The sequence below is a fragment of the Penaeus monodon genome, chromosome 33 (assembly GCF_015228065.2).
Source record: "Penaeus monodon isolate SGIC_2016 chromosome 33, NSTDA_Pmon_1, whole genome shotgun sequence".
NCBI lineage: Eukaryota > Metazoa > Arthropoda > Malacostraca > Decapoda > Penaeidae > Penaeus > Penaeus monodon.
In genome coordinates this window covers 17815720-17816252 of record NC_051418.1, presented here as the reverse complement: position 1 = coordinate 17816252, position 533 = coordinate 17815720, and positions in this window count along the sequence as shown.

The window sequence follows — 533 nt, the reverse complement described above, 5'->3', positions numbered from 1 at the left end:
ATCATGATTTATCAATATCTTACTGCATTTTAAAATATTTTATATGGTTCTGTACAGTCGACAAAATGTTCATTTATATTTCAGTATTTCCGTATTAATATTCTCTTTGCCGTTATCAGATTATCAGTTTTTATCTTATTGAAGGAATGCAGCGATAAAGTGTCATTGATAATTTGATTCAAGCGTTAGAGTTTGTTGCAAAATGTTTTTTGCCCAGGAAGATGTTTAAGAATTTCTGAAACGGCGTCCAGCTGACTACGATGCGCATTTGTTCGAAGTTCACAAGTTGCATTAGCGCGAGAACGTCGATATGGAAATCAACCTTTTCTACATCATTCAAATACCTCATTTATTGATATCAAAGTGTCATTCACTTTATGTGTTAAGTTTTTGTTATTCACTAATTTTATAAGCTATTTGTTGTTGGTCAGTATTATTTATTGAATATTTATGATGAGTTAGATCTTAAGGAAATTTATTGCTCATTCTAGACTGTTATGACTGTGCTACCTAAATGTTTATGACATTTTTTG